This window comes from Vicugna pacos, chromosome 2, assembly GCF_048564905.1.
Source record: "Vicugna pacos chromosome 2, VicPac4, whole genome shotgun sequence".
In the NCBI taxonomy this organism is placed as follows: Eukaryota; Metazoa; Chordata; class Mammalia; order Artiodactyla; family Camelidae; genus Vicugna; species Vicugna pacos.
In genome coordinates, this window is record NC_132988.1 from 54943084 (window position 1) to 54970221 (window position 27138).

The window sequence follows — 27138 nt, forward strand, 5'->3', positions numbered from 1 at the left end:
GTAAGTTAAATTAATGAATAAATGAACAAAAACTAATGTTGGCATGCTGGAGCAGGGCAAAAATATAAAGAATCATAAAAGACAAGCACAAATTGTACGAAGTGATGCTGTAGGAAATAGGAAATCACCAAAAGTTTCTGATCAGAGGAGTGACATAATGTGAACTTTACAAAAGCTTACCGTGTTACGGTGCATCTGGTAGAATGAATAAATGGTAGCGTTACAAATGATTTAAGAAAGCTTACAATAAGACAGCTAAAGCAGTTCAAATGTAAAGTAAAAATGGTTAGCCTGGTAAAGGACCTGTATAAATACAGGAAAAAAGAACAATAAAAGAGACATTTTCAACGAAAAACAAGTGAGGTCAATGCACAGACAAGACCAGCCATTTTTTTTTCTATGAAGGGTGAGATCATACATGTTTTAGGCTTTGGGGGCCACATGGTCTGTAACTGCTCTTCCCTGCCACTGCAGCAGGAGAGCAGTCACTGCCAGCCGCAGACAGTATGTAAGCAAACGGGCATGGCTGTGTTCCAATAAAACTTTGTTTACAAAATGGACAGTTGGCTGGATTTGGTCAGCAGACTATAGTTTACTGACTCCAGGAGTAGATGCAACAGGGGAGGATGTATGACTCACAATTATATTCAGCTATGAGTGATAAAAAACCTAAAACAACAGTGGCTTAAACAGACAGATTATTCCTCTTTTGTAAATAAAATCTCCAGGTAACAGACAGGTTTGGTATGACAACACCACGATTCCAAAAGACCTAGTTTCTTTTGATAATCGTTTTTGCACCATCCTCCACATGTGACTGCTAACTCTTGGTTCAAGATATCTGGCTTGAGGTTCAGCCATCAAATTAGCATTCTAGCAAGCAGGGAAGAAAAAGTAGAAAAGGGCACATCCTTCATTTTGAGGCCAATTCTGTAACTCAAAGCCTTTCTACTTGGCTAGCTGTCTATTGTCACATAAAAGCAAAAAAAGACTGCACTTGTTTCAAAGTGAATGGTTAAGTGTCTTAAGCCTTCACCATTCATTCTCCCTAAACCAGAAAATGTTTTTTGTTCACCTCTTGATTGTTGGCTTGTATAAAATTTCTTATTGGCTGAAAAAGTTTCTCAATAAACTGTTTCCTTCTGTCTGAAGTAATAAAACTATACAACACTATAAACATTTTCCATGTTTAACTCCAAGATACTTTGTTTTCTGGCTAAAACAGTAGAGCTTTTGTTTTTAAAATTAAAGCAGACTCTAAGACCTAATTTGCCTCAGAATGCCAAATAGCTTTCTCTTGTTATGTTCCAACATTACTATCACCCATTCCTAGAACGCATGGATGTGTAAGAGACCGACCCCGCTTACTCCGGTTGTCCCTGAAAACAGTTTATTGACATAACGAGTAAAAAACGAGCAACGTCCAAGGATAAAGCTCTCAAAGAGTCTAGTATAGGAGATTTATGCTGTGAAATTATGTTTAAGGTAAGCAAGAGTCTTAATACTACAGCCATAATGAGGAGATTATAGCGCCTCAGAACTGGTGACACAGATACAGTGTTTCCTTTTATTGAGATGTAACTTTACTTCCCTTAAAAGATGACATGACTAAAACTGCCATCATAAAATGAGAAGATTTGCAAAGTTCTGGCCCTTTGTATGAGCAAAAAGAGAAAAATTTAGCATCCCAGACAGTTCCAACAAGTTAAGAGGAGCTGGTCCTTAGGATCATTCAATAATTCAAGATGTGTTGACACTCTCAATTAGAACAATAATTCAAAAGCTATTAAGCTTCTTCAACACTGAGAATATGCAGACAATTCAATTAACATTTAAATCTCTGAAAACTTAAGTTTTAGATTACTTCTCACACTGACCTTTTTAACTTTTAAGGGGATTTCAAAAATAAATAATGCACAAGACCTTCCCAGTTGCAACTAAAGTCATACTCTCTGCCCTAGATTTCAGCTATCTCAACTCACATAATATTTTTATTACCTGACATTTTAATCAAAGATCAAAAACTTCACTAGCCAAAGTACTTTGTAAAGCTCTGTGAAGTAAATTAACTTTATGAAATGGAACACAACTACATATTTTGTAATGAAATTTTACATTACACTTCAAGAAAGAATGTTATCCTTTTAAAGACAGCCCATATGGCTCAAACAATAATATTAGTAAAAAATATTTAAAATAAACATGAGAAGTAAGAAACATTCTAATAATCCAAAGAAATATTCAGCTTCCAGGAGTCTCTGTAAAATGCTCACTAACTGACTCAGGGACGACCTACAAGTCCGACCAGACTGGTCTGCGAAGGGTCCTTATACCTTATATGTTCTCACAGACAAGGCGGGGAGAGCATCTGGACACACTATTTCAAGGAGCTGCACGTGCCTTATGAGACTGCTGCCTACCCAGCTATTACCACGAATTGCTAACAAGATCATTTCAAATGTTCTGAAAGGTATTCGTGTTAAGGACATCTCTAATATGTGAAATACACACTTCATTTTTCATATTAAAAATATAGAGAAATTTGTAGAGTTAAAGAAAACATTTTAACCCTTCTAAAATTCTCTTCATGTCACACTCCAGTTCAATAATCTTTAACATGAGCTTAAAAACAAAACAAAAAAAACAGCCTGCTTTTCAAGCAACTCTACAATCTGGTCTTCTATCTTACAGGCGCTTAACCTCTCATGACTTCCCAATATGAAGCTCTTTTCCTGTCAAATCAAGTTTCTCACATTTTTCCAATCATACCAGGCTCATCCAAACTCATTATTTCAAACATCATTGCTAAATCCTGACCTTCTGTTTAAACTTGCACTACCATCCTCAGCACCCAGGGAAAACCCCAGTGTTCCCATGTGACCCATCCCGACCGTGCTAACCGGAGTGGAGTCCTCTCATTTGACTACATCCCTGCTACTCGTTCTGACACCAGGCACCACCTGAGCAACAATCACTTCTGAATAACAATTAACACTGAGGGGCTGCCATTATGGTCTCAATTGCATTCCCCCCAGATTCGTATTTTGAAGCCCCACGTACCTCAGAACGTGACTGTATTTGGAGAGAGGGCGGTTAAAGAGGTTATTAACTTAAAACTAGGCTGTTAGGGTGGTTCCTTGTCCAATATGACTGCTGTCCTCATAAGAAGAGTTTAGGAAACAGAGACACCAAGAATGTGTGTCCACAGCAGGACGACCATGGGAAGAGGCAGCAAGAGGGCAGCTGTGGGTAAGCCAAGAAGAAAGGTCTCCGATGCCTGCTCCTTGATCTCGGACTTTCAGCCTCTGAAACTGGGAGAAAATCCAATTTCCGCTGTTAAGCCACCCAGCTTGTGGTATGTTGTTATGGCCGCATTAGCAGACTAATATTCCTACCATATGCCCAGACACTGTGCAAAGTGTCTTCCTTATATTAATAATTTAATCAACACAGCTCTATATATTATGTAATATTATTACCTGAGAAAACTGAAAGAAATGATGTTTAAAGTCTCAAAGTAGACCCTAGTACAAAGTAGAGCCTACATCTAACTTTCCTCTGAAGCTCATGATACTAAACCTCATGTTCTACTGCCCATATGTGAGTGATCCAGAGAACATTATTACCACTAACACTGTGTTTTCAGTAGAATGCTGATGGATAAAAAACTGGTAGACTGAGAAGTAGAAAGCTCCTTCTTTTCATATATATTTTCAGAACACATGTGGTAGTCAGGTTCCATATTAACAATGGCCTATTTAAAAGAGCTGCTTTCAGAAATGCTCAAAGAAGGGAATTTGGCACACAAAGGTTTATCTTGGTTCCAACCATATTATACTTCTCACTTCATATCAAATGAGAGTGATAACCCACAGTAGTCAGGACCTAATAAAACTGACAATATTTCACTGATACAAATGCCTGCATTTCTTTTTCTTCTTACGTTGTAACATCCTTAAAAATTGTGCATCTTAAATGAGTAACAGTTACTACCACTATAGGTATGCTTTCACACTGTTACATCTCTGAAATTGGAATGTATCTTGTATCTTAGAATTGAATCAATACCTCAACTCACTAACTGAAGTTATATGTTACCTCCTAGACATCAGTAAAAATGAAGGATCACAAGGTCATCTGTGAAGCATCCCTGGGAGGAGCTAAAGTAACACAGGAAAGGGAGGTCAAAGAAAAATGCTTCTCATCTACAGCTGCAGGGCGACAATGGGGGAAAAAAGCAAAAAGGAGCCATGAAAGACCAAACGCTCATTTCAAACATCATGGTCTTGTAAGAAAAAAAAACAAAAAGAAAGAGCAAAAAGAATTCCTGTACACGTTCTCCCACACACACACTGCGAAAGGAAAAAACCACCCAGCAGAGGCAGACTCCCTGGGCACAGGCTGTCCATAAAGTGGAAACCAGTCTCACACTTCACAGTCACACCTACACCACCATGGAAGGCAGGCCTCCTGCGTGAGGCCTCGAGTTTCGCAGCCATGCTCAAACACAGGACTGTTAACACTAAGCCACAGCAAGCCCTGTGAATGAGAGGAAAGATAGGCAAATGCCCACATGAACTATGGCCCCAATTACAGAACTCGGCAACTCCTGCCCTACAGACTGTTTATCTGCTCTTTTGGCAAATGAATAAGCCAGTAACAACTGAAAGCTGTGAGCATCAACAGAATAATCTACACTTTAATAAGAGACTTTCTAAAACCCAATCAAGTCTGCTCATCTTTAGCCACCTCTTAAATGACTTCTATTAGAAACTAAACAATTTTCTTTGATGTCCCAAGGAATACAGCCTACATCTCATTAGAAAAAGATGCAGTTACAAAATAAAACCAAGACAGTCTTTTTGATGAGTGAAAAAACAGACAGATTTCAATTATTTTTTTTTTCTTTAAACACAATAAAAATCAGTCTATTTCCACCAAAGGGCTGCCAAAAAAAAAAAAAAATACGGATGAGATTTGCCAATAATCCACAATTTATGTTACAAAGTTTGGCAAGAGTACACTAAGTCTATCAAAGTTGTTAAAAAAGCAAATTCTAGTCTGTTACTGGCACCCAAGTAGCTACAAATTAAATTCAGAACTCTACCACCATAAATATTTTGCAATCTCAATACTCCACTTTTTTTCTCACCGGAGATGAGCTTTACCAGTTGTTTTTAATCAGACAAATAAAAAACCATTAAAATCTGATGTGCTGACCTAAATTATAAAAGAAGTTATTAAATTATAAAATAAGCTACCCCACATTCCAAACCATGAAAGTCTTTCATCTTTTTGTGTTGTTGTTGATAATTATATTATGTCTTTATGGGGAAGGAGCTATCATAAAAACAACTTTCATTTAAAAAAATAAATAAAAAGATTACAAGGCAAGATTAAAGAAAATATGATGAAACTTAATTTCAAATGTTGGATCTTTCTGAAAAATTATAAAGGCTTTCATTTACTGTGAAATAAAGTAAAACTTGTAATCATGATCACAACTAAATATAACCTATGGCAACATCAAGTTTCTTACTTTTAACATGACAGGAGTAGCTCCTGCCTCTCAACTTTGTAGTAAGAGTTAATTGTGTCATTATGTGTAAAGCGCTAAGAACAACATCTAGCATTGCATGCTGTGTTTGTGTTTGCTCTGAGGATTAACATTAGCACATATTACCTATTAGCATTAACATACACATTAACATTATCAGCATTATCTGAAGGCCTAGTTCAGCTTGATCTATTCACATACAACTCCATTTAAATTGCACACAGAGAGCCACAGGAAGGCTCTTCTCACTGACTCAGCTCTTACACACATGGCTTTCTTCTAAACTCTCAGTGCTGTTAGTCTTAACTGTATATCACAGAATTTAATCACTTTGAATTGTTCATTGTTGTGCACATTAATCTTATATAATAAACTAGATTATACAAGCCTTAAAAGAAGAGACCATGAGTACACTACTGCTGTCTTCTGGTTCGTAAGCCTCGGACGCCTAAGAGACCAACTCCCTTCAGAGCAAAGGGTAGACGATGGATCATTTTTCCAGCAACACCAGTCGTAAGTGAGGCAGAAGGGGGTAAAAGCTGAGAACACCTTAAAGGTAAAGATGAGGGTCCTGGCCTTCTAGAAAGAGATGTATGCATACTATAAAGCAGCTTAAGTTCCAAGCTAAATCACTTACCTACTATAATTCCTGCTGTGTAGAATTCTTAAGAAAAGATAACTGAAGTATAAGGAGGTTAGGAAAGATCTGGTAAAGGACCTTGAATGTGAGGAGTGAACCTTATCTAAAGAAGAGCTACCAGTTAAAGAGCATGAAAACCACAGTAAGCAATTTTCATACAGTAAGAGAAATGGCTAACATATACTAGGCATTCTGTATGCCAGGAACTGTTCTGAGCACTTTATAAATACTAACACATTTGATCTTCAAAATACCCTTATGACATAGGCACTTGTTTCCATTTTAAAAATATGGGAAGTGAGGCACAGTAAAGGTTAAATGATTTCCCCAAGATCATACAGCTAATAAACGGAATGGCTGAGTTGTAATCCCAGGAGTTGGGACTTTCAAGTCCATACTTTATCACTGTGTTCAACTACTCTCTTTAGGACCTCATGTAAATCTCATAACTATCCTGCAAAAGACGTCACACATTCCACATATTGTGATCTATGTAAATAGAGTCCCAGAGAGGTGCAGTGCACAGTGTGAGGAGCCAGATATAGCAGTCATAATGATCTGCACTGTATGCGAAGAAAGCTTAATAATTTAGCTCAGGTTGCACAGTTTTTACAATCAGAATCTGAAATACAGTCTTTTTAGTCAGACATGGAATCAGCAAAGCCAAGATAGGGTAATGAGTAAGATTTGTTCTGGGATCCAAGGAGTAAACAAGTTTGGTTTGATAAGAGAAAGAATAAAGAAAAAGGATAAAGGTTCTTAGTTCACTTCCCAACTAATCTCTATGCTCTGAGTAGGAGAAAGAGAAAAAAACAAAAAAAAAAAAACAAAAAAACCAAACACTGAATGTTCCTGAAAAGTACAGTGGATAAAACATTGTCTGAAATATCTGAACCTTCCAATATTACAAGTAGGAACTATGTAACTGCACCAATAGTATATTTCAAGCAAACTTCTTTTGAGAAAAAAAAAAATTCAACAAGTACAAAAAGATCCATGCACCTCAATGTTCATAGCAGCACTATTTACAATGGCCAAGACATGGAACAGCCTAAATGTCCATTGACAGATGACTGGATAAAGAAGTTGCAGTATATTTATGGAATACTACTCAGCCATATAAAGAAAATAATGTCATTTGCAGCAAGGATGGACCTGGAGACTGTCATTCTAAGTAAAATAAGCCAGAAAGAGAAAGAAAAATATCATATGCTATCACTTACATGTGGAATCTAAAAAAAAAAAAAAAGACACAAATGAACTTATTTACAAAATAGCGGAAGACTCACAGACATAGAAAAAAACAACTTATGGTTATCGGGGGGAAAGGGATAAATCGGGAATTCAAGGTTTGCAGATACTAACTACTATATATATATATATATATAGTATATATAATAGATAAACAAGTTTCTTCCGTATAGCACAGGGAACTATATTCAGTATCTTGTAGTAACCTATAATGAAAAACCATAAAAAGGAGTATGTATGTATATGTATGACTGAAACATTATACTATACAGCAGAAATTGACACAGCATTGTAAACTGACTATACTTCAATAAACCGCCCCCGCCCTGAAAAAAAAGAAGCAACAGAAGAACTGAAGGCTCAACATCACACAGGAGGCAGCAAGGGATGGAGTCTCAACCACATGCAGAAGTGCTTTAAACAGAGGTGTCATAGGATGGAACTTGTTAATCGACGTAGAAGTATTCTGGAAACATAAAAACTCTTACAAACACAGAATGTTACAGCCTATAGTAATGGGGAAGCAATAAACATTGAATAATGGATGGGATGAGAATGTAATATAGTTTAAGATCAATTGGAGCCTATATTACACAATATGGTTTCATTTTCCTATTTGCATTTGCAGTATTGTAAATTTCCTAAATAACATTCAGAAAAATGTAAGAATGATGAATTACAAAGTAAAATATAATTGACTGTATTTATTATACTTATATTTGTACTACTTAAATCTGTCTCAAATGACTGGGAAAAAAGACTCAAAAAAGAATATAAAACATTATAGAAGCAATCAAGATGTCCTACAGTAGGCTGATAAACTGGTATATTCAGACAATGGAATATTATTCAGTGCTAAAAAGAAATGAGTTCTCAAGCCATGAAAAGACAGAGGAAATTAAAGTGCATATTAAGTGAAAGAAGCCAATTTGAAAAGGTTACATACTGTATGATTCAAAGTATATGATATACTGGAAAGAGCAAAACTATGGAGTCAGTAAAAAGATTAGTGGTTCAGGGGAAGGAATTAATAGGCAGAGCACAGAGAATTTTTATGGCAATGAAAATACTATAGCGATGGTACATGCATGTCACACAACTGTCCAAACCCACAGAATGTACACCACCACCAAGAGTCAACTGTTATATAAACTACCAACTCTGGGTAATTACAGTGTGTCAATGCAGGTTCATCAACTGTAACAAATGTACCATTCTGGAGGGGGATGCTGATAATAAGGAATACTATGCATTTATTGGGGCAGAGTATATGTGAAATCTCTATACCTTTCCCTTAATTTGCCGTGAACCTAAAACTGCTCTTGAAAATTAAGTCAATGTAAATGAAACAAAACACCTAATTAGAACTTTTTGGCTTCATGAGTGCACATGTTATGTGCTTATTCATGCTTTCATTTAGAGGCTGGATAACTTTCTTTGAAAAAAACAACACTTATTAAGACTCAATATTAAGTCTGATACTTATTTTTCAGAATTCATTTTATCCTCAGCAACTCCATCAGATAGGGATTAACACATCCATTTTGCACGTTAGAAAACTGAGTCTTGGCTAAGAAATTTATGTAAGGAACTTGGGAAGGTGAAGATCTGGCAATCTGTAAGCCTCCTAGAGATACAATTACAAATCCAAAACTCATTTTCTTTCTGCTAAACCATCATGGCTCAAACTTCTTAGTATGAATCAATTCAGCAAAAATTTCATAAATCTGAGTAGCTTTACTTCATGATCTCTGGCTCTTATAAAAGGAAATGAACTGACAGGCTACATCAGGTACTTTTTCTATCACCTGTTAGTAAAAGCTGAATTAGCTTCAGATGCCTCTACCTCACTGAAAAAATGTTTCCATAAAGGGAATCCCAATTAATATTTTAACAGCAATGAAGAAAGAAATGTGCTGTCAAATCTAAAACCAAAGTCTAAATGAGACTTACTCCCCCCCCAATAAAATTTCTGGAAAAGAAATGTTATCTGTTCCAAATCCTCAGCAAGAATTGTAGACTAGACCAAAAAACTGCAAAACTGGTATTAAGCAGTTGTGGTCCACTGTCCTGTACTGGACAGAGAAAGAAAATGTTTTTCTTTTAAAAGGTTAATATAATTGTGATTTTTAAAAATTATAGTTGTCTTTAAATCCTAATATATAAGGGGAGTGTATACATGAGAGGCACAGATAATTAACACGTATTTCTTTTTTGTCAATTAAAAGGTCCTTCAGATTTAAAATCACCCATCTCCACTATTCCACACATAGGCAGCAGCTCAGTAAGATCACGTGAACTCCTCTAAGGAAGTAACATATAATTTTGTGCCTGGCACAAAATTAACATTCCTAAATGGATGAAAAGAATTAATGAAAAGAATGAATAAATGTTCACTTGGAGAGAACTAGAAATACAAATCCACCCTTGAGAAGGAAGGCTAGTCTCTTAACTGACTTCACCTTTCATTCTTTTCAGAATACAATTTATTGACAAATACATTTACCCTAAGTTATACATTTCACAAAATAAAGACATGTTTAATTACCTGTCTGACGGCACACCTTTTGCCTACCTTCATTCACTTCTGTCAGAGACAGTGATAAACTGCCTTAAAACTTGCACAGCCTCCCGACCAGGTGCACAGCAACGCCCACACTCTTTAGCAAGGCACACTTCACCACCTCCACCCCAGTTTCATCTCCCTATCTCTGCACAAGCCCAGGCAAAGATTGTGATTTAGCAAATCTAGGCTGAATCCTAGACACCTGTAGTTTAAAAAATAAAAAAAAAAAAGGAAGAAAAAAAAGGAAAAAAGCCCCCAGGAGATTCTGTTGTGCAGCCTGAATTCTGGAATTACAATCTACAATTTATAAATGATGAAATTTAAGCTCAGAGAGTTTTAGAAGTTGTCAATATCACATGGTCAGCTAAGGATCCCAGATTCTAAAGACCTCTGAACTTTTAAAATAAAGGACCAGAGCTTCTCAAGGATGGGAACTACAAAGCCTCATCTCTTCTTCATGCTCCTTGTTCTTTTATTTTTTCTTTGTTTTTAAATTCTATCTAAATGAGAGGGACTGAATACTTCAAAAGAGCTACTTGTTCATTTAGCTTCAGGCAGAAGTATTGGTTTTGTGCTTAAATACAACTATTTGCCTTGGAAACCTGAGAACTTCTGCCAGAGACTGAGGAATTGAGAATGTTCTCCTGCTCTTGCTTCCAGTCCTCATTTCAGGTTTCCTTCATGTTTCCCAACATGCTTGTTTCTCTAGGACCTCTCAGAGTGATTCTGGCCGTATTTCTGTGGAAATTACCTCCTGGTATAGACAAAGCCACTTTCGAAGGGTCTAAACTCTTAAGTTTGAACCCAGCTACGGATAGAGAAGTGTAAGGACCTGGTTTGGCAGACGAAATGAGCTACGAACAGGGAGAGACGAAGGGCAGAGGTTTTACATCAGAAAGTCCTGGGTGAACATCTGGTCTCTACCTGTGGCTTGTGCGTCACTGGACGTGCTACTTGTTCCTCTGTGTAAAATGTGTGTTTGCAGAGGATTGTGAGAATAAATTTGTATATGTAAAGGATTTAAAACCTAAATAAATAAATTGCAGTAAGAGGTGCAGGAGTAGGATCTGAAGTTTGTGAGAACTAGGAGAAAGTGAAGCCTGATAGGGAAAGTGTGGTTCAGGACTAGAGCCATGAATTGCCAGAGGGGATGTGGCTGGGAGGAAGCCTCTTTTCCAGGAATAGAATGAAAGAGCCAAGAAAGGCCAGAAAAGTAAATCAACTACACCACCCTTGGCTACTTGTCCAGCAGGTCCTATCATACAAAGGTATGTGACCCGACTTCAAAATCCTGCTTGGGAACTAGAGCATTACTTCAGCTAACACGTTTGTATTAAATACCTACTCTACCCCTAATCACAGGGAGGTACAAGTAAAGGAAGAATCCAGCCCTCAAGGAACTTACAATCTAATAGAACAAGGATTAACACCCGTGAGTAACAGCCACTAGTTAGCTCAAAGCAGCAGGTATCTGGGAAGAACTGTGACTATTTTTTAAAATGAGTTTATTTCATACCAGTACTCAGCAATCTTACACTAGTTTTACTTTATCTAGATGGTTAAACCTACCGTCACTACCGGATAAGCATGTAAGTAGTGTTAAGCCCATCTAGCAGTTACAGCTGGAATTTTCTTAACTAAAAACACTTGTTAAAGACATTTAGAAAATGCTGTGTTTAAAATTTTTCCCAGATTTATTCAATATACATGCCATTAAATCTCCCATCTTTGAGTGACAGCAATCAATCTAAATTTAATCATAAGACAGATTATGACTTCATATCATTGTTACTAAAGTCAGGTTCTTCTCCTGAAACTGCACTTCTGAATATCATGATATAAACTATGAGTTTTAATCTCAAAATAAAGCATTTGAAAGGAGACAGAATATTTAATTAATGCTGGCTTACTAGCTTGTCTGGAAAATTTAGTGATTGAAGCTAAAAAACTATAAATTCATAATTCACTCCTAATTCACAGAATTATCATAGTTTTAGGTGATTCTTAAATATATGTACTATAGTTTCAATTCTTGCCACTGAAAAATCAATTATACGTAGCTTATTTCAAATTTGCTCCAGTACCTTCTAATAAGAAGCCATATAATAGCTTTCCCCAGAGCAATTGTTTCCTCAATGTATTAAATGCCTCACTCATAAAAATGAACCCACACATCAAACTAAGTGATATATGAACATAATGGCAGAACTGATGAAAGTTTAGAATTACTATTCCCTGACAAAGATTTGACACTTTTAAAAGCCACAATTTTCCTCTCATTTTCAATGCAAAACAAGAAACAACTAATCCTCATTCAAAAAAAGTAGTGATGAGAACAAGCTAAAAAATTAGCATTTGTTGCCGAAAGATTCCTAAAAGATAACTCAAATATACTCACCAATATTCCATGACAGTATTCACTTTTTTTTTAGCAAAAACTGTACATGGCTATTTATGAAATTGTTATTCTTTTAAAAATTCTATTTTTTAATTTTTTAAAATTGAAGTATAATTGATTTATGATGTTGTGTTAGTTTCTGGTGTACAGTAAGTGATTCAATTATATGTGTATATATATATTCTTTTTCAGATTTTTTTCTATTATAGCTTATTATAAGATATTGAGTATAGTTCTCTGTGCTATATACTAGATCTTTGTTGTTTATCTATTTTATATATGGTAGTGTGTGTATATTAATCCCAAACTCCAAATTTATCTCTCCCTTCCTCCTTTGGTAATCATAGTTTGTTGGTTTTTTATTTTTATTTTTCCTATTCTCAACATTTATTATTTTGTCATTTCAAAAATGCTACATAAATTTAATCATAAAAGCATGTAAGTTTTGAGATTGGATTTTTCTTTATCAACATAATCATCTGGAATCCATCTAATCACTGCATATATTAATAGTTTGTTCTTTTATTACTGTGTACTATTCATGATTGACTATACTATTTTTAAAATTCCCACTGTTGGTGGAAATGTAGTTTGGTGCAGCCATTATGCAAAACAATATAAAGGTTCCTTAAACAACTGAAAATAGATTTACCCATAATTTGTTTTCTATGTCTGTGAGTCTATTTCTGGTTTATAAATAAGTTCATTAATGTGATTGTTTTTAGATTCCACATATAACTGATATCATATGATATTTGTCTTTGTGTAACTTGCTTCACTAAATAAGATGATCTCCAGGTCCACTCATGTTCCAGCAAATGGCATTATTTGTTTTTCATGGCTGAGTAGTATTTCATGCTAGGTGGATATAAGACAACTACAGTCATCTGTTGATGGACATTGTTACTATGTCTTGGCTGTTGTAAATAGTGCTGCTATAAATACCGGGGTGCATGTATATTTTTGAATTAGAGTTTTCTCCAGATACATGCCCAGGAGTGGGACTGCTGGATCATATGTAAGTCTATTTTCAATTTTTTAAGGAACCTCCCTACTGTTCTCCATAGTGGCTGCACCAATTTTATTCATCCATGTATATATATATATATATATACACACACATACATGAAAAGATGTTCAATATTACAATCATTAGGGAAATGCAAATCAAAAACTACAATGAGGTAACACCTCATACCAGTCAGAATGGCCATAATTAAAAAAGTCTACAAATAAATGTATATGCATGACTGGGACATTGTGCTGTACATCAGGAACTGACACATTGCAACTGACTGTACTTCAATAGAAATAAATAAAAATTAATTAATTAATTAAAAGTCAACAAATAATAAATGCTGGAGAGGGTGTAGAGAAAAAGGAACCATCCTACACTGTTGGTGTGAATGTAAATCGGAGGTCATTGTTATTCTAAGAGTCTAGATTTAAACTAAACAGGAAATTATAAAAGATAATCTTCTAAAAATGTTCCCATCTCAGGAATTTTTATCTCTCTTGATTAAAATACAACACAGAATTTTACAGATCCCAGAAAAAGATAATTTCCAAGTTATTACCTTGTTAATTTTTTTTTACTACAAAAAAGACACATTGACAGCATACTGTTTGTCACTGCAAATCACAGTAATAAATTATTCAAAAAGAAAAAGTCTGATAAGGCACAATATACAAAGAACTTTTTAGGGAGGCCTATAACAGTTATAAGCTTCTCTACTAAAATGATTTTTTTTTTGCTTCAGTATTATACAGATTAGAAATATATTTATTTTCCTACTCATAAATAATATGTATTTGTTTAATCAAGATATTTTTCCCACATCATATTAACTTAGATTCCTACCTTTATAGTAAAAGAAAGTATTTTATCTTTTTTGATCTTCAAGGACCAGGAATTCTTGTTTTTTTCTATTTAAAGGCTGGAAAATGGAACACTCACAAGCTGGAAAATTTGGAAGTTTCAAAATAAAATTCAACTGAAGATATGCTACATCTATGGACACAAACTTCAATTCTAATTGATTCTGTGCAGTCACACTGAATAAGAGGTAAAGAAAACCTTTAGCCAACGTGCTAAATGACGGTCGCCCGTTTTCCCCAGTTGTCATGAAATGTTCCACACATGGGGCCCGTGTCATTACTAGATCTGTTAACAGTTTCACAGCTCAGAGTTTGGCCTCATTTGTTAAGCATCAAGCTGCCCTATCACTTGTATAGAGCTGAAAAGGTTGTTATGGTTCATAATGTAAAACTCACAAATGTGCACAGCTGCTGTTCATATTCTCAAAGAAGTCTATTATAATAATGATGTCACGGAAAAAGGCTGTAATCTATTATATGTCCCAGACAGCCAAGCCATTCAATCTCCCCAGTCAATGCAGGTATACAGGTTGCACCCTAAACATTATGGAGCTCTACAATTAGGCAAAAAGTTCACTACAAAAAAAAAAAAAAATCACTGAGGGCAGGTAATTAGGGCCTATTTATAGTTCTGCCTTCAGGAAGCTTCACTTACCATGGAACTACCCAAAAAGTACAAACATCACCATTTAACTGTCTGATACCCTCTTGTGAATCACAAAGCTTTGCAAAAATTACAATATAAATCATTAGGCTGTTGAAGAAAACTATACAAGCTCGTCCAAACAAATAAAACAATGTCTCTTTGGCTATGACACATTTCTACATAGGAAGTGCGATGAATTGAATCCTGGTCTCCAGAGAACTGCAAATCAATAATGTATTATTAAACAGATTACTTTTTATTTTAAAAACTACGATCACTTGCTATGGCACAGAATGTTGAGTAGTTTCAGACCCTGGCAGATGGGGGCGGAGATGCAGAAGAGGAGTCTTGTTTCCTTATTTTAGTATTCTTGTGTAACAATACATGAAAACCACTTTCCAAGTGAGAATTTTTAAAGTGATTTTAGAAATATATAAATATTAGTTTATACTCTACATATTTGCAGCATTTAAACTATTCAGTGAAATTCCAAATTAAAGAAAAGAGAAACTGTGAACATCAAATGTGTAAGATAATTATTAGAATTATTTGAATGCTCTTGAGATAAAAACAGGGCAGATGCCGGACACTGAAAAAGGGCTAAACTCTAGCTCCAAATCTGCCACTAAGTATTTGTTTAATCTTGAACAAGTCATTTAACAGCATTCAATTTCAATTTCCTTAACTTTAAAAATGCAAACCATGACAAACGACGGTATACCAAGTTCTACTTTCCCACAACAGCATTTCTCAACCTACAGTCATCAGGCACGGGAGGATCAAGCATCTGAATGCAGACAACTAGGCCACACTTGGTTGGTGCAGGGCACTGTCCTACGCGCTGAACACGTATTAATTCATTCACTGTCAAACAAACCTATGTGGTAGGTACTGTATTATCCTCATTTAGAGATGAAGACAAGCCATAAATGGAAGAGCGAGAATTCACATCCAAGCTGACTGGCTCCAAGGCCAGCTCTTTTCACCACCACACTGGACTACTATATAAACTGGGATATTCTTTGGAATGGAGAGTCTGGCTGTTTTAATTTTCTTGCAATAGGGAAAAGCCAAAATTCGGGAGTGGAAGGTATGCTGACTGAGAATATCACAGTGCCTCAGATCACAGCAGTTCCTCAACATAACACAATACATGGAGGAAGTATTAGATATTTCCCTAGCTCCAAATCAGTTTTATTTTGTCCATAAAATGCAAACATACTCTCTTCATTACAGATAAGACCATTTTATCTGCATGGACATACTCTCTTCTATGCCTGCAACTCTCAGGCAAAATTCTTAACACCTGCTTATATTTGGAGTGGCGCTCTGAGACTAGAATTCAGTCCAGTAATGGTATGCAATAAAGTGACAGCAACAGTTAAATCTGATATCAGCTATAAGGTGACATTCAAACATGGTATCTGTTACATATAAACTGCAGTTTTTGAAAACGATTATTTATAGCTGAGGGCAAACTCTATTATCAGCATGAAAACGGCTTTATTTAATTTACTGCCATTGAGATGTGTTTATTTACTTCTTTAATAAGAAAGAACAGTTTAACCTCAGTAGCACGAAGCATAAATATTCAGAAGTTCTAAAGTTTGCTTAATATCTTGACCATAGTGTGATATATTCACAAAATTTCTTAATTTCCCAGTCATTTATGATCACTAATCAGATAATTTTTACAGACAGAAAAGACCTTATGTATTTTTTACTTCTTCATCAAAGCAGTATAATATAGATCTTTTCCTCCATCTTAATAGACCACATAGCTCTAAAACCTCTAAGAATTCAAACTTTTCATTGTATCTTCAAGCAATTGTGAAAATAAAATTATTCTGACTCCATTTAAATTCCTTCTTGCCACAACATAAATATACATGCCAAAGCATACAAGACTAAGAGGAAAATCCATTTATCAGCACCAGTGCTACACAAAACACAACCCTAGTCCTCCCACCTCTTCCTTCTGCTGAAGCAACAACAGGCAGGTAGACCTCAAACTAGACTCACTTTTCTGTCTTTTAGTCCTTCACCTGTGCCAGAGAACTCTGTAATCAGAGAACTCCTCTTACAGTAAATAGCCTCTATACAAGGTAAGTGTGGAAACAGATTCTAAATCATCTGAAACGTTTTGGGCACAGCTGGCAGAACACCTGTTGGAAACAGATGAGTGATGTTTGAAACACACAACAATAGAAGCAAGGGACTGTTCACACAACTTTCACTGCACACTTTTCAGACAGATTAAATTTACTAAAAGACTTAGATGAAAACGTAAAAACTAGAATTAGAATAGCATTTTTTTCTTCTTGGAAACAGAGCAACCCACTGAAAATAAGCTCCCCCTAAATGAACTGTTACCAAGTCAACAATCTCACAGATACGTGAAAAAATCCTACAAAATGCTGATTTTTCTTTCTTCTATTAGTGTATGTTTCCCACACCACCTAACTTTCACCATAATTTTTAACTTTTTTAAATGTCTAAATATATTTTACAGACAAAAATGGAAAATATTAAAGAAAATATTTCTTTTAACATTACTATTTTGAACTACTGAATGTTTACTCAAAGTTAGTAATCAGCACTTTTGTTTTCTTTTATCGCCTATAGGAGAGCCAGGGTGCACATTTCACAACTAAAATGTAGAAGGTACATAAAGACAGAATCTAATTGAATTTCAAACGATTATTCACCAAACCAAAAAAATTAAATTAAATTAAATATAGTTTCACCATTAGAGTTTCAACATTCAAATGAAGTATCTGACTTTCTACCTCTGAGAACTCATTTCTAATCAATCAATAAGCATTTACTGCATCCTTATATTGTACCTACTACCACGTACCTCAAAACTCAGATCAACTTTTCTGCAGGGGCTGGGAAAAACAGAAGCAGAGCAATCAGTTAAAAGTCTCTGCCAAAATCCAGTCCTTCGAGGATGAAAGCCTTGGAGAGGATTGTGAAAGTGAGAATCAACTTTAGGAGTGAAATCTGGAGGCTAACAGAGGATGAAGTAACAGAGCTTGGTAACACATTCAGTTCAGCGTCAAAGAGGAACACCAGTGGCTTTAGTGCACAGCTAATGATATGATAAAGAAATGCTGAAATGAGTAATGATCTAAGTTGACTAGCAATCCAGTAGCCTCATATGAAGTCAGCCTGTATGTATTGTACAACTCAGTAAACACTATTTCTTCACATATTCAACAACTGTGAGAAAGAAAAAAAAACTTTAAGAGCTTAAAGCTCTGGCAATATTACAGAAATTTTTATCACCAGGAACTACGACATGTTGAAATTATCATACACAATATTGCAGAAGCCTGAATTTATAAGAAGTCAGATGGAAAAATTAACCAGACTCAGAGTATGTATCTTGAACAATTCTTGCTTTGTTATTTCATACATGTTTTGATTTTTACATCATCATAATAACCCCCAAATGCATTAGTATTGTTGGCTTAGTTCCTAGACAAAAAAAAAGGGGGGGCTGTATTAGATTAATTTGTAATAGTATCTGATTCAAAACAAATAATTCAAGTTAAAGCACTGACCACACTGACTAGCCAGAATGCTGTTGAAATTCGCCAGGTACTTTCATGACTATTGGATTCCTTCAAACACGGCAAAAGTATCCTAAAAAGGTTTTGGCTTTAAAATGTGTCAAATCAAAAACAAGACATTTTCCTAGGTAGTATCTGGAAAGAGTTACATCAAATTATAAAAATCAGAAAATATAACCACTAACCCTAAGAACTGGAAAAGAACAAATGGGATTTGTTGCTGTGTATGTATTATCAAATTGCGTTAGTAATATGCCACCTCTACCTGACTGAAGAATCAAGAAATTAAGAGAAGATAAAGCTATGGCTTGGTATCAAATGTTAGTTATTAGTTTGCTTTGGACACGACTTTAACAAAGTTTATGAATTTTACAAACTTGACAAAGTTGAGAAACTCACACTACACTGGTCTAGGAAAATTTCCAAATGTGCAAGAACAGCGGGCACCCAGAGGTCACTTTCAAATTGTAGTTTTTAAGTTTTCATAACAACCAAATAACATCACAGACCACCATACTGTCAAGAACTATTACTTTCAGGTTGAAGAGTTTAGTTATTACCCTGGTTTTAACTCACAGTGTTGGTTACTCCCTAATTATAAAATCCGTAAAATTATTCTAGAGCACAGGAGAAAAACTATGGGAAAAACTTAAACTGGTAGTTGTAATTCTTTTTGGCTCACATACACAATGTTCAGTCTATCACTTTAAGTATCTGATTCCATCAGCAAGTTCCTTAATCCTTTGCGGAAAGCTGGTGATTCCCAATTTAGGATGTCAGAGTCCTAAAAAAAAATTGTCAAATGGTAAAGGGGACACGGTGATTAAAAGTTTAGATTATGCAATCAGATTGTCCGGAGTCTGGGGAGAAGCCCTAAAACCTCTTTGCCCCAGTTTCCCTTCCATATAGAGTTGAGGTAGAAATAGGGTATTGTGAAAATTATCATGTACTTTTAAGAGGTTTACTACATGGTAAGTGTGGCTATTATTTGTTTGTTTGTCTTCTGGTGCCTAAGAATCCACAGAATCTTGAAGCTACTACCTCCCGACATTTGAAAAGCTGTCAATTCAACATATTCCAATACTAAATTCCAAGGACCCAATAAGAACTTCTAAAACTCTAAGTGATTCTGGACCAAGATGGAGTACAAGTACTTCTTCCTGTTTCTCCCACTAGACTACCACAGCTGAAAAATCTGGACCTCATCTATAAAATGCACATCAAAAGACTGTGAAAAGTGCAGAAGTGATGACCATGTAGGGACCCCAGGACCCAAGCGGAACAACATGGCTTTGAGCTCCCTAAATTCTTTCTGCTTCACCTGTCCTAGACGGAGGCAGCATTCTCTTCAATGTACTCAAGGAATTAATATGCAAGTGAGAAATGTATCCATACATATTGTCACTAAAGAGTTCAGCCTTTGTAGCCTTACTCAGTTACCTGCTCAATTTGTGAAACTTCTGCACATTCCCACTGGTTTTCTCATTTTTGACTCCCCAGAAAAATGGTTTCTCTTCCATCAGTCAGTCATGCCCAACTCAATTTAAACCATGTCTCACTGTTCACCTGTAAACGAATGAATTTGGCTTGTTTTTGTTCTTTATCTCCGAGTTTCATTTTCTCCGTGAGGGTGAACAGCGTTCTAGCTATAACATCTGTGAGCCCAGTAAATACTATCTCCAACTACTGTTTAGAACCCAGACAAAGAGCAGTCTCACCTTACTGTCATCCTAAGATTGTTCCAATTGTCAGTCATTCCATTTTCTACTTGGGCATCTGCATTTAGGACATATTCTGTCCAGAGTCCGATTTACATGGATGGACCTCTTTCTAACCCAAACCCAGCATCCACCTCAACATTCATTCATTGTTCTAATTTCTATTTGATTTTTGGTCCTTTATAAAATAAAAATATTAAACATTTGCCTTTAGAGTAAAGCTACATAAGCTATCTAAGATTTAACAAAAAATAAGCTAAGCAAAACATACATACGATAAGGACTCATCAATACAATAACCACAACTCTACTCATGCCTCAGACCACATTTCAACCTCACCTCCCTCACTATTGCTCAGAACTTTTGTCTAGTCCAAGAAGCTTATCTCATGATTTAAACTTGATCTTTGCCCTTCCCCCAAAGCACCATGTGTATTGTGTATGCGTATATATTAAACTTTTAAAATGTAAATAATTCACTTGCATATTATGCTTTGTGTTCCCTAATTATTTCATGTGTTTAACTCTTGTCCACCAAGTAAGATCACAGCCTTACTGAAAACAGGAACTAAATCATATCCTTTTAATTTTTCTTCCAGTATAAACAGCATGGTGCTAAAACACAGCAGGTTATCAGTTTATTCCTCCAATGCATGACAACTCAGTCACTAGTAGTTAATGTGTTGAGGGCTGGGGATAGAGCAGAAAACAGAAGGCAGTCTGTCCATAAAGGTTTTGTTAACAGAGCACTGTGAGAGAGCCATGAAAACATTTATATTGAGAATCAAATTAGAGATGCAGTCAAGGCATTATGGGAAGACAGAAAAACAGTACCTCACTCTGCCAGGTAAAGTATCACAGAGAAAGAAATATCTCTTTTAAATAGGATTATGAAGGGTAAGTAAAAATTTTCCACGCAAACAAGAGGAGGTAGGAATGACATCCAAGAAAGAGGAAACATCAAGTGCAAAGGAACAGAACCATGAAAGAATGAGCAAGCACATGAACTGAGGAAGCAGAGAAAATTCACAGGCTAGAAGTGTAGGTACAGAAAGGGTAGTGACAAGTAACAAGGATAGAATGGCAGGTCAGAATCTGACCAAGTTGAAGGGCCCTATACGCTGCAGGACATAATCCCATAGGCATTAGGGGTCATGGGAGAGAGAGTGGTAGGATCAGATGTCCCTTCTGCTGATGCAGTGGTAGACAGCTTGGAAAGGGGAAGGGAAGACAGATGTTAGGACGCTATTTTAGAGTATAGCTGAGAAATACTGAGGATCTGAGATAATGGATGCGGGGAATGGAATCCTGATAATTGAAAGTATAGGTGCGGGTGAAAACAAACTGAGAAGAGAGGCGAGCCAAGGAGAGACTCAGTGCAACATCAACACTTAACATGAATCTTTGCTGAAAGTCGAATCCATTCTTACTTTGTGAATAAATTAAGTATTTTTTTCTACCTTTAAAATTGCAGTTCTCAGTGTATAAACAAGAAGAAACAGGTCAAGATTACCATTTTAAAGCCTAAACTGGAAACCATGTTTATCTATCTACTGATCTTGGAATGTCTTTCAAACGCTAAATGTTGAGAGATAACAGAATTCCATCTCCCCTGCCCACCCTCAACCTGTCAAAGTGAAGGGACTGCAAACATACCTGTTCATCAGGTTTTCTTTTGAAAATGGGTACAAATAAAATTCACTGAAGGCAGTAAATAAAGTCTGCCGTCACTGTGGCCTCTACACCACTTGACATCTTGCCTTCACTAGAACTCCCCTTCACACCCCAGCCCAGATTTCAAATTACTGCTTTGACACCTTAACTAACCTTTATGTGACCCAGTTGGACAGAAACGAATTGCCTCTATACAACCCGACATGCAAAAATCATTGAATGGTTGTTCCCTTAAAATCAATGTATATCATGGTCAATCTGAGTTGCTTTAGATACCAACCAGATAAATAGGCTGCTGGTAACTGTAGCATAGAATGTTCTCAATGTTTTATGCACAGTAAATCCACTTCAGACACATTCACTCTCTTGACCGCTCGGAAACCTGTAAAATAAATAATTGCAAGAAAAAAAATTCAGTGTGAGGCTCAAATTACATTTTAACAACAAAATGCACACAAAACCTAAATCATTCACTCCACTACTAGAAGCAACATAACTTCAGAAAGGTAAAGCATTTTCCCCTCAAATCCTATGCCTTTTGTTCACGCTAATATCCACCAAACATCTTGCTATATCCATGCACTACGCATGTACTGAGAAGTATATGACATCTTGCCTATTCTTTCAGGTAAAGTGACTGCCGATAACTGAAAAAGAACAGCATCTCCCCAAAGGCTACCGTCTCATTGTTTAATTTTCAGCTCTCATAATGCCTCCCGGAAAGCTGTCCCCTAAATACTCTGGCTGCAATAGCATCTCCCTCATGTTTCACTGGGTGCATAACAAACAGCCTTGTCGACTTCCATTACTACTCATAGGGTTTACTTTGTGTAGGACTCTTGCTACTGGACTGTGAGCCTCAGCAGAGCCAGGAACCACCAGTCTTGTTCACCACTTCATCAGCCGGGTCTAGCAGAATGCCTGCCATGTGCTCAACAGACATCTGGTGGCCTAATAAATGCTGCCAAACCTACTATCAAAATATTAAAACCCTGCTCTAAATAAATTCCTAATAGAAAAGGGTTTATTTGGCACCTCTATGAGTTCACAAGACCCAGATATGCATAACCCCTACACTGACAGGCTAATACTGATTTCAGCTTTTATTCAGTGCCATGAGAATTCAGTGGCAGTCAAATGTTAACTGTTCTTAAAGTATACTTAAACTCTCTAAAATGAAGAAGGGAGAAAAGGAATACAAGAGAAAATTAATCTTCTGACTGATAGAAGCATAAATAGCAGTCAGGAATTCATAGCAAAAACACTTTTTAAAATGTCGTTCAAGCTTCAAGCTCCTATTTTTTTCTAAGAATGACTGTGGTTGTCATGTGAGCATATTATGCTGGAATAGATAACACAGAAACTGTGGTAGGTAGTCTATAATTGGTCTCTTCTGGAGGTCAGTAGCATATTGGGATCAAATAATGGGAGGGTGTTGTTTAGTACTCCTATAAAATGTAAAAGAAGAAAATAAACAAAAAGGCACACTGAATCTTGCAGTATCTTACTTCTAACACATGTGATGAGATAAAGTTCCATTTTCAAATTTTATTTTCTGAAAGAACCCAGTACTAACTGATGTTGATGTATAAAGCACACAAAAGTTGCATTTTCTCTACTCTGGATTCCTGACTCTCAGCTCTATATGTACATGCAGCCCATTGTACGCAATTCCCAGGTCAGAGGTGCAGTAGACAAATTAATTAGTCTATTAAGTCTCGGCCGTATCCTGGCACTGATGTTTAGGTTAGCACCTTCAGCAACAAGTTTCTCATGCTTAACTGTGCTGCCATTTGTTCCTGAGAGAAATTAGGAACGAAGGGGAAAAAGAAAACATGGCTGGGAAAAGTTCCCACTGACCTAAAGGCAGAAACATGCACGTGAGTCAGGGGTAGACTGATGTATTTACAAAGGGGAGAAAAACTCCAGTTGATTAGTTCTTGCTATTATAAGTGATTAGGAGAAAAATAAATGGCTTCATATCTAAGTGAAATTTAAATAGCATTTAACACTCCACAAAATCAACCTAAGAAAAGATGATAATTTGCCATGACTTAGCACTGAAGAGAAACCAATGATTTCATGTGACGACTCTCAGAAGCATTTCATGGGAAGATTAAGCACTTGACTAAATATTTGTGGATGCTACAAATGACTGAAATGAACCAAATCGCATATTTGAAGAAGCAGACACGAGACACAAACACACAGAGGGGGAGAAAGAGAGGAGGGGAGGAAGAGCGAGAATTATCAGTTATCTTTCACCTTATATCCATTAGCTACTGCAAGGTGTAGCTAAAAGAACTATATACCAGACATAGTTCGAAATTCAACAGTAAAATAAAAATCTGTTGGCTATCATACACCACAACAGAATGAATACCTTTGCACTGTGCAGGAACTGTCTTTTCTCTTAATTTTTCCTTCTCTTTTATTCAGTGGAGTCATGGTACAGTGAAGTTGATTTTACAGCATCAAGGACCCGGATGTGTGTAAGAGATTAGGCTTTATAAGCAGCTTTATGCATAAGAATTAGGTGTTGAGATTTGTCTGAGAACAGTAATGAGAAATGAATAACTCAATTTACAATGACACCATCTGTCATAACAAGTATCTGTTACACACTGGGCAACCACACTATGTAAGAACCTTGATACACCTACACTAAAGTGATGCTAAGGTCTAGGCCATTTAAAACCCAACCAGTATGCCGGACTACTGAGAAGGTAAGTCACTATGTCTTTCATTTTCTCCTGAATATCTTATTGTTTGGGCTCCATAAAAGCTTGGGCTCATATAATTCTCCCCAAACAGTGCCATTAAGTTGAGGATTATTAAAACACAGTTTCATTTCTTGGACTTCTTCAGGAAATAATCAGAAATACTGAAATAGAAAAGAATTATAGAGATAAAAAGATAGCAATTTAATATTAAAAAGCTGAAACAATGTAAGTGCCCAGCAATAAGAAGATATTTAAATAAGTTGTGATATAGTGAAATATCAAGAAGTTATTGAATGTCATGATTTCAAGGAAAATTCAATGGGACAGAAAAATCCCTAGGTTATGACAGGCACACAATGAATTGTTAAATAATGGAAATAAAAATGCAGTTTATAAAACCTATACAAAAACTATATGTATAGCTAGATTCCAATTTTAACATATACATGCACACTACATAAAAGTATTATGCTTTCTTCTTTTGTATATAATATGCACAGTCCTACAACAAAAGAAAAAAGATACATCAATGTGTTCAGAGAGGTTATCTTAGGGTAGTAGAACTAAATACAATTCTAATTATGAACATATATTACTTTTATAATTAGAAACATAGCTACAGTAGCTACCACAATTGCTTCCGCCAAGTGAAGTTGTGGCTATACAAGATAATGTTCCTTACGTAAGTCATCAGTGGAACAAAGGATCTGCCATACCCTTCTGAGTGGTGTTCTCCTCAACCACTTCCTAAGACCCCAACTCCAACCAGGTCCACAAAGCTTGATAATCTCTAATACTATCTCTGGTATGATTAATACTAATCAGGTATGATTAATCCCTTCTTAAACTGTTTCCTCTTAATATGTGTATCAATGAAATATCTTAGTTGTGAGATGTGCTGTAAAAACTCACAATATTTCTTTATCTGTGGGCTTGGAATTTCTTCTTTGCGGCCAAAAATGCGTGTGTGTTTATTTATTTGACAAAATCATCTATTTATGATAAACTACCCTAAACCTGCCTCACATATGGCAATGGATATTTTTACAAGCTCTGCTGAAAAGAATCCCATTCTTCAAACTGACAGTTAGTTTCCCCCAAAAATGTCATTTTGAAAGTGAGTCTTTAAGTAGCACTTTGAATCAACACTGCCAACTTTTTAAAGTGTTTAAAAAGATGCAGTTACTCCCTAGATTCTTAAGATACAAAATTTTTATAGACAAAGTCCATTCCAACCTATCTCTTATAGACACATTTTTATACCATATACACATTTTATATCATATACACATTTTATATCATCTATGTTGCCTCTAAGCCTCTCCTTGTGTAGTTCTCCTTCCATCATTATGAAGTCAAAGCAAACAGCCCTCCTTTGTGCTCTATTTGTGTGGTTACTATGGTAGTGACCTGGATTTTGCACCTAGGATAACCCTATTTGGGGCAGGGGAGAGAAGTAAGGGACAAAAAGAATGGAAGAATAAGTTTGGGCAATGGTCAGCCCCGTTAAACATTTACTTTTCTTTTGGAACTGCTTTTGGCCAAAAGCTATAAAACTCTGACCTGACCCTTAAGCTTCTTGGCATAAAGTACTTAGCCTTATGATGTGAACACCATGAAACTGGCAAGATCAGCAACCCTTTCCCTTGGTCTCAAGAAGCATTAAAATTCTGTTTCTCACCATCCCCAAAATTTCCACCTCAAGATCCCTCTAAACCTAGTCAGGCCCCAGTTCACAGGTTCTAAAGACCAGACAATGGAAATACCACATGGTGACTGAAAGTCTCTGATGGAAAACAGATGAGACAGGACACACTGCTCGCCTGGCTCTTCTCAGTGTACAGCTCTCCCTCACTGTCTCTCGGGATGCTACTGCAGATGACACACAGAAAGAGCAGTTAGTGAAGGAAATGTTGTACATTTTCCATTTTCACGGATTTTCTCAACTGTCACCAAGGTGATTTCCTCGAATACTTGCAATGATTTAACCAATCAATGGCTTGAGGTATTTTTGAAGTCTTCTCCCCCCCACTTAAAGAATATCTTTCACAAAGAAAGGCCAATAGATAGCAGATAAAAGCAAGTGATATAACTGAAGCGTGGAAGATGCAGGAAGGGCTACAGAACTTCACCCACAGCCTGCCCCCCTGCTCCTCGCCTTCCACACAGGGCTCCTTAGATGTCCCTAGAACCCGAGTCCTGAAGGACATGATCTGAAAACCAACTAATCAGACCCTACTCTTGCAATCACAGGGTTAACATTCACAGTGTAGCCTACTCCAAGCAATACACAAGTCCATGACCCACATCATTTAAAACTTTAAAAATCAGAAGGGGTCATTAATTTTTTCAACCATATTTTATTCCATTATTATGAGGAAAATCATGTCATGATGGCATTTTTAAATCTGGGGAATCATAAAAGTAACGTGCTCAAACCCCACTATATTTCTTGTAATTAGAGAGTTAACTCTAAAGCATAAAGTCACTGAAATCTCATTAGATAACA

The 27138-nt window shown here is 36.2% G+C and overlaps 1 protein-coding gene across 3 annotated transcripts in view; it reads right to left on the reverse strand.

Annotated features, from left to right (window-relative positions):
- Positions 1–27138, reverse strand: part of BMPR1B (bone morphogenetic protein receptor type 1B) — a 411794-nt gene that overhangs the window by 172292 nt on the left and 212364 nt on the right. For all 3 annotated transcript variants that reach the window (XM_072940342.1, XM_072940325.1, XM_072940335.1), the window contains exon 2: positions 22187–22288. The gene's annotated coding sequence lies outside the window, so the exon portion shown is untranslated. The remainder of the gene's footprint in view (positions 1–22186; positions 22289–27138) is intronic.